We start from the raw sequence: 14,074 nt of genomic DNA on the forward strand, positions 1-14,074 counted from the left end.
CCACACCGTCGGATCCCTCGATGCGGCGCTTTGTGCTCTCTGACGGAATCTTGTATCGCCGCAGCCTCAATCCGGATGGCCCCATCCTTCTACTAGTTGTCCCCAAGCACCTTCGTCCTGCTATCCTTCATGAACTCCATGATCTCCCCACTGCTGGCCACTTGGGTGTATCGCGTACATACGACCGTGCGCGACGTCGCTTCTTTTGGCCCGGCCTGTTCCGCTCCGTACGCCGCTATGTTGCAGCCTGTGATGAGTGCCAGCGCCGGAAACGCCCTGCTACTCTCCCACCTGGCACACTTCAACCTATTGACGTGCCCCCAGAACCTTTCCATCGCGTCGGCTTGGATCTTCTGGGTCCGTTTCCAGAGTCCACCTCCGGCAACAGATGGGTTGCAGTTGCCACGGACTACGCCACCCGTTATGCGATCACGCGGGCACTGCCAACCAGTACAGCTACAGATGTTGCGGACTTTTTGCTATACGACCTCATATTGCACCATGGTGCTCCCCGCCAACTTCTTACAGACCGCGGCCGCTGCTTTCTGTCCAAGGTTGTCTCCGACATTCTTCGGTCCTGCTCTACTAAGCACAAGCTCACCACCGCCTATCACCCGCAGACAAACGGACTTACTGAGCGTCTCAACCGCACTCTGACCGATATGCTCGCTATGTACGTTTCCCCCGATCACCGCGACTGGGACCTCGCTCTCCCGTATGTTACCTTCGCATACAACTCCTCCCGCCATGATACTGCCGGTTACTCCCCTTTGCCTTGCCTTTGGACACGCTACTGCCTACTCCTGCTGCTCCGTCCTCTGAATACGCCCAAGACGCCATTGCCCGTGCTGACTACGCCCGTCAACTTGCACGCTCCCGACTTCTCGCCTCGCAGGCCTCCCAGCAGGAGTTCTACAACCGCCGTCACCGCACAGTCTCTTTCTCTCCTGGCTCCCTCGTCTTGCTTTGGTCCCCATCTCGCCGCGTCGGCCTCTCCGAAAAACTTCTGTCCCGTTATGCTGGCCCGTACCGTGTCCTGCGCCAGGTAACCGCTGTCACTTACGAGATCGCTCCGGCCTTCCAGCACGCTTCCTCCCGCCACCTTCAACGTGATATCGTCCACGTCTCTCGCCTGAAACCCTACCTCTCGCCATGCCCCTCAACGTCATCCAGTACACCGTGACGGTGTTTTTCCGGACGGGGGGGCCATGCAACGGATATTCACAGAAGACGATGAGAAGGAAGTGCCTGACTGGTGTGCGCGCGCTAGTGTTCGGTGTCTCCTGTGTTGTTCGCTCTGCGCTCCGGTCGCCCTTGCTTGTGACTAACCTTTCGGGCAACGTAACAATATCTATGAACGGGTCGTTCATACCCGTCGCCAAACCACACTGAGGCTAAGAACCTCTTTCCCCCTACATGCTCGGTTTCCGCCCCGGACTTTCCGCCCAAGACGCCTTTCTCTTGCTCTAAAAAGATGCTGTCACGGCCATCCTATATAGAGGCGAACACCTTCTTCTCATCCTGGACATCAAAGGGGCGTTTGACAAACCGCCCGCGCAGACATTCTGAACGGCCTCAATCATATCAATTGCGGCAGCCGCATCTATCAGTACACCACTGCCTTCCTCTCCAACCGCACCGCCACAATCGGCATGGACACCCCGCGATCCCAAACCCTCGACACTCCTAATCAGGGCACCCTGCAAGGAGCTGTCCTCTCCTCCCTCCTTTTTAATACCGCTATGGCCCCCTTGGCTCCCCAACTAACTGCTCAAGAGGACATCGGCTGCAATGTTAGCAGACGTTATACCTTATGGTCTACTCGGGGTACCCTCGCGGCCAAGGAAGAGGCTCTTCAGAAATCCATCCTAACCGTCGAGGATTTCGTCACCAGCAACGGCATGCAATCTGCAATGTGCCCCGGAAAAGACTGAGGTCTTTCGAATATACGGACCCCGCTACAAGTCACCTGGCCCTATGTGCCTCAGAAACCATGAACGTCTCATTCAGGAACGTCAGCTTACCAGAGTCCTCGGCCTGTAGGTTCAACACGATGGCAAACTCTACCACACCCTGCATACCCACCGCGCCTCGGTTCTCAACATCACTGGCATGATCCGGCGCCTAACGGGGCACAGAAAAGGCATGCGCGAAGAAGACACTCTCCGACTCGTCAATGCCCTAGCTATCAGCCGCATTCAGTACAGCCTTCCCTACCTCCACTTCACCAAGACCAACCAATGCAAGGCTTAAGTCCTAATCCGCACACATGTCAAAACCGACCTCAGGCTCCCCAAGTGCACTTCAACTTCTCGACTAATGACTCTGGGCATCCACAACACCTCTGATGAAATCCGAGATGCGGTCCTTTCCTGCCAACGCACTCGCTTACTCACTACCTCCGGGGCATGGGTCATCCTGCAACACATCGGGGATCCCGAAGCAACCCACACACTCGCCTTTACAGGAATACTTCCCCATCATCCCCATCATCCGCACCCCCTTCTACCCAAGCCCTATCTCTAGACACATGCACCATGAGCTCCAAAAAACCAGGAGAGAAGAATGACTACGGCGGTTTTGATTGATTGATTGATTGATTGATTGATCGATCGATTGATTGATTGATTGAATGATTGATTGATTGATTGATTGAGCGATTGATTGATTGATTGATTGGTTGATTGATTGATTGATTGATTGATTGATTGATTGATTGATTGATTGATTGATTGATTGATTGATTGATTGATTGATTGATTGATTGATTGATTGATTGATTGATTGATTGATTGATTGATTGATTGTGGTTAGGGTGACTGGTCACATCCTTAGAACAGGAGTCTGCGTTGTTTTGACGCGTGCTAATTTTTCTATGCGCTTTTCATCGCCGTGCTGTTTTTTTCGCTATTTTTCTTTGCATTTTTTTTTTCATTTGCTGTTCTTTCGTGTCCCCGTACGAAGGAGTGCTGCCTTACACTTTCTTGATCAGGACGTGAATGCTGTAGCCGCTTTGCTACTAGACGGTGCTAGCATGATGTTTTTTCATAGTCGCCGTAGGACCGAAAGCGCGTCTGCCCTGAAGTAATTGCAGATGAGCGCAGAGGAGCATCAAGGCGTGGTTAGACCAGGATAGGATGTTCCGAACTGCGAGACGTAACTGAGCACTTCTGATCAGAACTGTCTTGCGGGTATGGCTGTGGCTGAGATGAAGGCTAATGGCTGAAGATTTGAGGATGACATCTGGAGGGGCAAGCGTATTACTATGGTGTTTAGGTGCCGTAGTATAAGCGAGTACATTAGTCACCGTTCTGAGTTCGCGAAGAGCCGGGCTAGAATCTGTGATGATAATGAACGATGTACTCCGCGGGTGTAGGGCAACAAGGCGGCAAAAATGGCTTTTTTGATGGCGAGAAGCTGGGTTCCGGAGATGCTGTCCGGCACGCTTGTCTACCTCGAAGAGAGCCGGTCTGCCTTGCTACGCGCTGTCCGACATGTTTATAGGGTGAGCTATAGACGCGACCGCATAAATGCATGTAAATAACAATGGGCATGTAGGCTGTAATCTTTGGGTTCGTCTGAGTGCGTCTGAGGTGAGGATGAGATGCTATTTGGGGTTCGTTCAGCAACCGGCTTGCTCTGCATGTAGCATGAACGACGCAAACCGGGACGTAGAGTTTTCTATTTTTCAAGGCACGCCACTCTCCATTGCCTAATGACCTCCTGCAGAGTATCCATCAGTGCATATTCTCGAATTAGGTAGGCGAGAGTATGCTGAGATCATACTGTCACCACGAGCGTGGCGGCTGTGTTGAGATGCTCTGGTCAAGGTGTTGGCCCTGAATGTGGCACAAATACTGAGCGCACGTTCTACTAGCGCGATTGGCATTCAACTCATGCCGGTTTTTGAGACCGGAGCTTCAGTGTACTCGGCATGGAAATGGAGATGGTTGCGTAGTCACAACCCGAGACATCAGGACAGATTTCTGTCATGAATTAGGTTTTTTGTTTTTTCTTTCAGTGAGCAAAGTTATGAGGCAGAAAGTAAAAGACAAGAAGACAGAGACAACATTAAAATAAATAGCGAGGCCGTTTGCACGAAGAAAACAAAATGTAAAGCACTACAGCACAAAGCGTAACCTTGACTGACAGTCATTCGAAAAAAAGATCAACCACGAGGACATAGCAAGGACAATAAATATTCGCGCACACGTGGCAATCCATTTATAGCTGCCTAAGAAAAAAACTAACGGCCGATAACACAGTGTGATGCAACAAATCTACGACGGCTGGGTGAGAGATCGTCTCGCTTCCACTTACACTTCGCGTTCTATACGCCTTGCATCCAATTCGGCTCCTTGTACAGTTGTATCTTCGCGTCTTTTGCACTTCGGTTGCGCGCACCATTTCGTCCTGGTGAACCCGGAGTACTTGGCCCAGGTCTCCGCACAAGTTCCCGTCCATGCAGCCGAACGGAACCAAGTAGGTTTTGGTTACGACCCGCAAACGTTTCTCGACGCAGGTGAGCATATCGGGGGACATCATGATGACTCGTCGACAGTGCATTTCAGGCAGCCTAACGCACACCAAAATATGTTTATGTACACCCGAACAAGACATCAACCACTCGCTGAACTGGCTTCTTGACGGCTGTAAGGGTGTGTCCACTACCACATGTTACGATCTGTTTTTAAATTTTTGATATCCGAAGAATAGTGTCAGCGTGAACGTCACAAATACGGGAAACTTAAATGCCGTCACTGCTGGTCATTCGCCGTTACTAGCAGGAAAACGCAAACATATATCACAGCGTAAGAAATAATGACTACACACTTGTAAGCAAGTACAAGCACAAGAAATGTAAGGCCCGTGGTGCGCGCTAACATGAAACTGTAACTAATTGCCGCAGAGCTCAGATTTAAGTCCCGACTGTAATCCTCCCAGAAGTGAGTGTTCCTGCCGTGTCGTTCTGGGCTGGTCGTTCCGATTAAGCCGCTTGTTAAGTCGTGTGTCCGAAACCAGGGAATAACGAAAGTTCTGAAGCTCAGTAACGTTAGCGAGGCTTTGCTTGAGACGGTATGGTCTGGTGCTTTCTAAATTTTCCGTCATTATGACAGACGCTGGCACGCACGCGCACACACGCACGCGCACACGCGCACACACACACACACACACACACACGCACACACGCACACGCACGCACGCACATGCACACACACGTACGCACGCACGCACATGCACACACACGTACGCACGCACGCACATACACACACATAAGGATTTTTTTAGGATTTCTTGCATTGTGATTCGCTGCGAAATGAATCAAGGCCGATGTTTGGACGGCCTTTGTTTGGACGGCAGCTATTATTCCTCCAAGGAATAACAACTGCCCTTTCTTGTCTTTTTACGCCAAAAGCTGTTATAAGTAGCCCCCCTCGGCGTTTGTTGACGGCCTACACGTAAACAGTCAATATCGGATCACGTGACAGTCACATTATTGATCACCCGACCGTCACGTGTCATTACGTGACTAGCGCCACGCAAGTTATCATGCGCCCGTTGCGATTGTTGCCACAGCCGAGGTTTTCACAAAGTCTGTAGGTCATAGAATTTACTCGAATAGCAAGGTCTTCAGCATTACCGAAGGACAGCCAGCATATCGACATCTTTCACACGTTACTTAGCAGAGCGCATAGCATTTTTTTTTCTTCTCAGATTCCTCGCTAAAGACACTGTCTCTCGTACAGATCGCGTCCCAATGTCGGGGCGGCTGCGGGCAGGTGAGACGCGACGACGAAGCACCGTCGGTGCTAGCAAGGTTCCACCCCTCTCTCTTCTGCGTCTCGCGCTGTCTGCACCTCCAAAGAAAAAAAAGAGCAGCAGCGGCAAGCAGCCAGAGGAGAAAAGGGTGGCTGCCGGAGAAGGTGTGATTTATGCAGCGCTCATTAGGGCTGCACGCGATAAAAGATTGCGGCTGACGCGTCGCGCCGCTTTGCAGAATTAAAAAGACGCGCGTCGCTGAGCACACGCCTTCTGCTGCGGTGTCGCCATCGTGCCCTCCCTTCCCTCTTCCCCGCTTGTGCCGCTAGCCCGCACCTCCCTCCCTCCTCGACCTCCGTCCCCGCGCACACTTTGGCAGTCTCTGTCTTAGGCGTATCTCGACGAAGGCGAAGGAAAAAAAGGTCTCGCGCAATCCGCTTCGGCAGGCGAGAGCAAACAGCCCATTAGTAGACGTTGGAAATCAAACGCGTACACGGGGGGAGCAGAAGCTGCGCGTCGGTGGACTTGGTAGGGCAAAGTGTGTCGACATCGTGAGGTCGACCTCCATGAACTGCCCCGAGGGAACAGCGGATTAATAATGCTGGTCTTCAGGCCATTGACGCTTCCTTGAAAGTTGGCGGTTTGCACACGTCATATGCTGTGACGTTGCCCTGTTTTGCCTAGAAAGACCTTTTTTTTTTCTCTCTCTTTTTCCTCTCTACAACGGTAACGCAGGCGCTGGTGGACGGGTGCAGCATTCTTTTTTTTTTTTCGATACCGTCCGATTTTCGCAGCACCACACGTAACTGCATTCACAAATTGCAATAAGCATATAAATGGTTTATGGGGGTTTAACGGCGTAAACCTACTCAAGCTCTGTGGGACGTCGTAGTGAAGGGCTCCCGAAATTTCGACCACCTGGGATTCTTAGAAGTGCACTGACATCGCACAGTACACTATCTAGTCCTTATGAAAACTATGCAGGCTCGGGAAGTGAGAACTTAAGATTAGGAAAATCCCTGTGAATACAAATAATAACATCACAAAGAGTGTACTAATAGAGAACCTTAACATTGACGAGAGCATAAAACCACTGCATAAAACAAAAACACAAAACAAAACAAATTTACAGAGAAATAAGGTAAAAAGAAAGCAAGGAACACAAATTTTTTTTCTACCATTCATGGAGTAGTTCGGAGCTAAAAAAAACTGAATCAATTAGGCTACGGCTCAGTCAATAATCAGCGAGAACCTTCGTTGCTCGTAATTCATGACTTGGAAAAAATTATATTACTCGACTGAACCGAAAATATTTTTTCAAATAAAAAAAAACTAGCGTTGAGACTCATTTGCACTCCCTGCTCTGCGATGTGGTATGTTGCGCAATGAATTGACGTCTGCCAGTGTGCTCGCACCGCAGCCGCGCGATTCTTGAACGGTTCGCAGTAAGGCCAGAATTTGTTGAGCCACATCAATTCAATTCAATTCAATTTCAATTTATTTTCCCTTGTACACATGGTGAGGGCCGAGGGAAGAAATCCAGAAATTGTCGCTTGACGTGCCCCTCGGCCCCTTCATTGCAGGCCAGCAGGTAACAGATAAATGTTCTACACAAGTAGCATCCGAAAATGCAAACAATAGTTATTAAAAATGGTTTGGAGCATTATTAGAAAAAATGACAAGGAATGAAGTGTACACAAAAAATGGTAACAAAAAAGGAAACAGAAAAATACACGTAATCGAAAAACAGGAATTCGGTTATTCAAATCAGGTCAGCGCTATACGGAAACGAAAGAGATAAAGAAGCAGTGAATCTATATGGTGATGAAGAAGAAGAAGAAAAAGTAGCACATACATCGTGTATATCTTTGCGGCATGCTCATGATAGATCAACTTTTGTAGCTTGAAACTTATTTGAATGATGGTGCAACATGTTTGCTAGACTATGTGTGCCATATACTGTGCGGCATGTTGGAATATGCCACAGTTCGCTGTGTCTGCTAGAATAAACTTGTACATTTAGTGAAAGGTGTGCTGTGTCATGCAAGTAATTCATATTTTGTTTATGTCCTTCTTATATCTTTCACCTAGCCTATACATTTCAGATACTTTTATGGTATTGAACTGGTGGAATAAATCGCATGTGTTTATATCAGAACCGACGCTTAGTACTGCACGCAGAGCCTTCTTCTGTAAAACATAAATCTTATTTTTATTGGTACCTGTAGTTGTTCCCCAAACTAAGTGCGCATAGTTCACTTGGGACATAAAGAGCGAATTATACAGGAGAAGTTTAACTTTGCATGGAAGTAAGTGACGATGCCGGTTAATGATTCCTGTGACACGAGAAAGCTTACTGACGGACGTCAGAAAAAAGTTGTCATGCTAACTAGTGAGGTGGTTAACTAAATTCTCGACGACAACTTTCTAACTATTATAGTTAGGCGTCTGGGGAACAGATTCGTAGCTGGTCATTATTAACAGTGGTATTAGTTTTTATAGTGGTTGCCCTGACGGCAACCACGTTTTCGAAATTATAAAAACTAATACCTCTGTTAATAATGGCCAGCTACGAATCTGTTCCCCAGACGCCTAACTATAATAGTTAGAAAGTTGTCGACGAGAGTTTAGTTAACCACCTCACTAGTTAGCATGACAACTTTTTTCTGACGTCCGTCTGCACAAGGGCCATATGGCATTCGGTACATCTGAGTATCAAAGCAGAAAGAACGTAAAAATGTTCTGAGGGAAATGCCGAGTCTACGGGAAATGGTTATCGTGGACGTTAATCAAGTCCTCATTTGAAAACTAAGCGAGCAGCACTCTAACATTGTTGCGAAATGTAAATTTATCTTCTCTGGAGGCAGTAAATAACCGATGCGCACTGCGGAGAGAGTTTCCGGAGTAAAATGAGTAGTTTTAAAGTGCTTAATGTTAAAAATTATTTTTAAAAAGCAAAAACTTCAGAGTTTCTTAAGCACATTCTTAAAGGAGAAAGTGCGATCACATTTAGGTTGCATGCTATGGTGTCTGCATGGAGTGTATACTGTTCTTTCGATTTTCCTGCCAGATATCCAGTTGGAACCTGTTCCATTACCGTCACATGGATGCAGAAGGGATCACATTCTAGAATATTTTGGTACCTTCAATTGAATTATCCTATTGGAGTACACTAATCCCACCAATTAAGGCATCGTAATTCAACACTAATCCTCCTTAGTCTATTCTTGAGGTGGGATACAGAAGCAACAGTCTGCAGACAGGCTAGTAAGTGATACTAGAGCATCAAGACTGAAGAGCGCTTATAAACAAAGAAAAGACTAAAGACACAGCAGCTAGGCCACTTCAGGTGGCCACACAGTGTTCGGTAAATCAACATTTAAACGATTTGTAGTGGACATCTGAAGAACTATGGCAACATATTTCTCAGCCTATATAAAGCTACAATAATGAATGCCACGTTTTATCTACTAAATAATCTAAAAGGCAAGTTAAAAAACCACAGGACAGTTACGAGTTCGTAACGGAAACGTTTGAGTCTGAGTTCCAGTGTGACAGCAAATAATAATTGACAGACACGTTCCGTCTTTTTTTTCTCTCGCAAGTCAGAGAGGCGGAGCTGAATCCGGACTTGCCCTGGACTGCAGAACTAATCTGAAGTGAACTTCTTTTGGAAGATTTGTTGTAGCGGTGACAGTGAGCTTTTACGTCAGATTATACACGCTGGTTCAGGCGTACGAACTGGAGCCCTCATGTGAACATGGTAACAGAAACGATCTTTGCCACTAAGACGCAGCAGGGTTTGCGGAGCCTCTTCCAAGGGCACGCCCCTAAGAAAGCCGAGCGCTGTGCCGACGACGACGGCGCGATACTGAGGATTGAGCAAATAACAGCTTACGCTGTAAAACAATCGTTACATTCAGTTTACTGTTTGTTTGGCCACGAACACGCCGCAACTCACCAAATTTAATTCGTTGAACGTTAAACGAGTGATGTAGATGCCTCCATCCCCTTGCTCATTTGTTCTGCTTCCTCTAAAATCAACAAAAAAAAATCATTCCACTGCTCTCCTGAGGTGATCTTCCGAATGCACTTTTGCAACGACGATTTAAACTGAGTGATGTTCGGAGGGTAACGAAATCAGATATGCAAAAAAATGTAAAAACATCTTTCCAGCTCTTCGCGTCTTTGTAGTATTTTAGTTCGAGCTTTTTGGTTGTAGTGGGACATAACTGCACCGAAGCGAACTTCTGCGAATACACAAGGACGAACACACAGAGCCAGTCCTGTCTCTGTGTTTTCGTCCTCGTGTCTTCGCACAAGTTCGCTTTTGTGCCGCTATGTTTTACGTCTTCCTCAACACGCAGCATCTTCCTTCGTCATTATTACTGTTTTTTTTTTCCTCATTTTGCGACAGGCCCCCGTTGACGCTTCATCTTGATTGGACCAGCATGGTTTTAACCTCTGCCAATACACTTCACAGCACGGGCCCTTTCCTTCTCTCGAGCGGTGTTGCCCTCAAAACTTTAGGCGGGCGACTACAAACTCCCCCTCTTGAACACAAGCGTTCGCGCGGCACGTCTGGCCTTTCTGACTTTGTTGTTCTTGTTCTGAGGAGTCGCGCGTCCGCTTCGTCCCGTGGTCCTCACCTCCGGGTCCGCGCGCCGGTATACAGGGCGGGCAGGCCGAGGCCACGATGCGGGAGGGGCGCTGCGGCAGAGAAGACGTCGGCGCTATCTACTTAGCCGAGTGTTTCCCGCGGATAAGGAAGACGGAGAGGACAGGCGCCGCGGAGAACCGCGGAACAAGATCATGCCTTCTTCGACGTCGCGCTCGGCGGGCCTCGTTTCCGAGTTAAGCCGAGCGGAGGAAAAACCACCTCTGTGTCTCGCTTCTCCCTTTCCTCTTTTGTTTTCGACCCTTATCCTTACTCTACGCACCTCCTTTTTTTTTCTTTTTCGCTCCCCCGCCGTGCGCTCCCTGTCTCGCTTGACCCGCGCGTTGCTCCATTGTACTACCTTGCACGCCAGTCGTCCGGGGCACCGGGCGAAGTCTGGGCCAGAGATTTCATCTTTACTCTGGCAGTTGGACCTCTCCTCTCCTGGCGATGTAGTTGAGAGAGACGGACGAGAGATTATGGGTAGTGGAGAAACAGAACGACTTCGCTTCTTTTTCATACCTCGGTACTTTCTTGACGAGCTCATCTGTCGGCCTTTCGCTTTGTCCACATGTTTCTTATACTCACTCGCTGCCGACAAGGGCCTCGTTAGGGGCGGTGGAAAGAGCGCTTCTTTCGAAGAACGCACGCCAGCACAGTCCTTTTGTCTCAAGGATGACGATGAAGAGCGCTGTCGGGACACCGGATGAGCCTGTTACGGTGGTCATTATATAAAATTTCACGGGCGAGGAGATTTCTTGGCTGAAAACTCAGCTGAACGTTATGACTTGATGGCCCAAGCTGCTAAATTTTTATCTGGATTTTTTTTTCGGAAACGGCAGGATGTCGCAAGCTCGCCAGGGTGTATATCTGAAACCTCTAGCATGAAATTTGCAGTTCCGTGAGTGCGTCGGCGATTGCGGTTATATTGTGCATTAGTTGCTGTTATGCGGTCTTAGCGCGTTAAAGAAATAATTCTTGCCTAAAAGAAGCAGGAAAATTTAAAGAAAGTGTGTAAACTGAAGCGTGCACAGCTATTTTTGTGGTGGGAAAAGCATATTGCTTCGACATCAAGGTTGTCTTGTGGCCCTGCAATGTTAACTAACGTGTGCGTACCGTTACCTGGTGGCTACGCCGGCGTACGCATTGGAAGAGTGACATGTATGTCCAAATAAGGGACAGTCCCAGCAGAGTCAGTTTCCACGCTAAACGTGCCGCTCTGTCATTGCGCAGAACACGCTACGACAATGAAAAGGCATTACTCCAATCCACTTGTCTTGGATGTTTGCGCAGAGGTGGTTGCTAGCTATCGGCATGATGATACCTTAGCACTGCCACCAAGAGCTCCTCAGTGTTCAAATGCCTTTAGCGTTCGCGCTCGATTCTCTGTTCGAAAGACGGCGTTTCACCGTTCGTATGAGGAGCTATCGAAGTACTTCCAGCTGCCGATGTCACCATATGTGGCACTAACAGTGCCACATATGGTGACGCTATTTGGAAGTGCACGGGCTTACTATTACGAGGATCGCTCGACTGATAGCCGTATCATCGACGGAGCACTACCGCCACTGTTCAATTCCCTTCCACGTGTGATGCGACCATACCAGCTGACCCAGGAGGTGAGGTCAACAGAAGCGCGGCAGCGCAGCTATATAAACAACAGCCCCACCGGCCGGCACTTCAGTGGACTTGGTGGCATCGAACGAACAGGGACGCTCACCCATTTCTTCTTCATTGCGCAGGTTGGTGATAAATACACAGTATATTCTGTTCGTGGTGACTCCCGTGCTTTGATGGTGCTACCAAGTCCACAGTTTCTTGTTTCTACATTGGTTGATTGCTTTCATAATTAGATTGCTGCTCCAAACATCTGGGGACGCTGAACTAAACCCGGGACCGCGCTCTGACTCGGACCCAGACTCTAGCTCTAACACTTAAATGTTGAAAAAAATTCTTAAGGAGCAGACAAAAACCAACAAAGTTTTTAAAGAGCTAACAACGAACCTGAAGCAAGTAGAATCAACAGTCAGTAGTATCCAAGACAGGATTGGGGCAATAGAGACGAAAGTGAGCCGATTGAAGCATTGTGAAGAGAAACTAGCAGAATGCGATGAAGCTTGTACGAATACCAATAAGCAGATGCTAGACCTGGCAGCCAAGGTGGATGACCTGGAAAACAGGAGCCGACGCAATAACCTCCTAATATACGGTGTAAAAGAAGAGCCGGAGGAAGATGCACAAGCACTAGAGGATAAAGTCAAGCAAGACATTTTTAAAGACGTTCTTGGAATAGAAGTAGTCTCAATGGAAAGAATACATCGAATCGGAAACCCCAACCGTGAACGCTCCCGTCCGATCATGTTGAGACTTTTTGATTTTTCTGAAAAAGCTAAAATTATGTCTAGTTGTTTTAAACTGAATGGATCAGATGTATCTATAAGTGAGGACTTTTCAAAGAGAGTAAGAGACATACGATCAAACCTTTGGCGTTCTGCAGCAGAAGAAAAGGCGAATGGAGCGAAAGTGTCTCTTACGTTCGACAAGCTGAAAGTGGACGGAGAGGTATACGTATGGAATTCACAACAAAATTGCAGAATGGAGGTATCTCGCTCAAGGGCTTCTGCGCTTGAAAAAACGAAAGTCGGACGGAAAAAATGACAAGGTGACCATAAAGTTCTCAGAATTGTATCGCTCAACGCGCGAAGTATACTTCACAAACTCAGTCTACTTGAAGCCATAATACTGTCTTATCAGCCACATATCCTGGTCATTAGCGAAACGTGGTTGAATGCAGGAGTGCAAGACTCGGAAATAATTCCGCCATCGTACAAACTTATCCGCAAAGACCGAGGCACAAGAGGTGGAGGAGTGGCGACAGCGATTAAAAATAACATTAAATTTCCCCGCATGGATGACATTGATGGCCATGAGAGTGTATGGTGTAATATTGAATACGAGGGCAAACGCATACTCCTTGGAGGCGTGTACCGACCACCCAACGCTCCTCCCGAGTATCTCGGAGTGATGCACGACTACCTCATGCAACGTACAAATTCTAGATCCAAAATAATCATTACAGGAGACTTCAACTTGCTTGGAATAAATTGGTCAGATATGTCACACGATCACAATGAAGTGAAAAGCGCTGAAATATTGCTACTAAGCACTTTTAGTTTTTCTCTAAACCAATTAGTTACTTCTGATACTCGAACTTTCGAGTCGTGCTCTTCTCTACTCGACCTTATGCTTGTTAGCAATTCACTTGACATCTGTTCAGTAAATGTAACTGAAGGAATCTCAGATCATAAGAAGTTATTCCTGGAATGTTCATTGCATGTTTCGAATACGACTGTCAAACCATCTACCACTTTTGTTAAAGACTACGAGCGGGCTGATGAAATTTCTGCTTTAGCTCATCTGGAATCTTGTTACCCAGCATTTGAGGCATTGAACGACGTATGTGAAATGTGGTCCTATTTTAAAGAAAGTGTTCACTTCTGCGAAAAGCAGTACATTCCTGTGAGAAGGAAACGCGTCAACCGAGAATATCCGTGGATAACGCGAGACATTATCCATCTGAAAAGAAAGATTAAGCGTCGCCGCAAGCGCTGCCTATCAGGCGATATTGTGTGCCTTGTCAGTACGCTCAAAGATAAA

At 47.7% G+C, this 14,074-nt stretch overlaps 1 pseudogene; it reads left to right on the top strand.

The window, feature by feature from the left end:
• The first annotated feature begins 12,009 nt into the window (after positions 1–12,009).
• LOC149341219 (uncharacterized) lies at positions 12,010–13,075 on the top strand (annotated as a pseudogene).
• The last annotated feature ends 999 nt before the right edge of the window (positions 13,076–14,074 follow it).

Source organism: Amblyomma mixtum, chromosome 5 (assembly GCF_055824585.1).
Source record: "Amblyomma mixtum isolate Tamu chromosome 5, ASM5582458v1, whole genome shotgun sequence".
Lineage (NCBI taxonomy): Eukaryota > Metazoa > Arthropoda > Arachnida > Ixodida > Ixodidae > Amblyomma > Amblyomma mixtum.